Source organism: Nannospalax galili, unplaced genomic scaffold, assembly GCF_000622305.1.
Source record: "Nannospalax galili isolate Female #2095 unplaced genomic scaffold, S.galili_v1.0 scaffold1785, whole genome shotgun sequence".
Taxonomy (NCBI): domain Eukaryota; kingdom Metazoa; phylum Chordata; class Mammalia; order Rodentia; family Spalacidae; genus Nannospalax; species Nannospalax galili.
Genome location: NW_008353347.1, coordinates 162,618 through 162,823, shown reverse-complemented (window position 1 = coordinate 162,823; position 206 = coordinate 162,618).

Below are 206 nucleotides of genomic sequence, written 5' to 3'. Positions count from 1 at the left end.
TCCCAACATTTTCTTCTAAGAGTTTCAGAGTTTCAGGCTTTACATTGAGGTCTTTGAGCCATTTGGAATTGACTTTTCTGCAGGGTGAAAGATAGGGGTTTAGTTTCATTTTTCTACAAGTGGAGATCCACTTTTCCCAGCACCATTTGCTGAACGTGCTGTCTTTCCTCCAGTTAATGTTCTTGGCCCCTTTGTCAAATATCAGG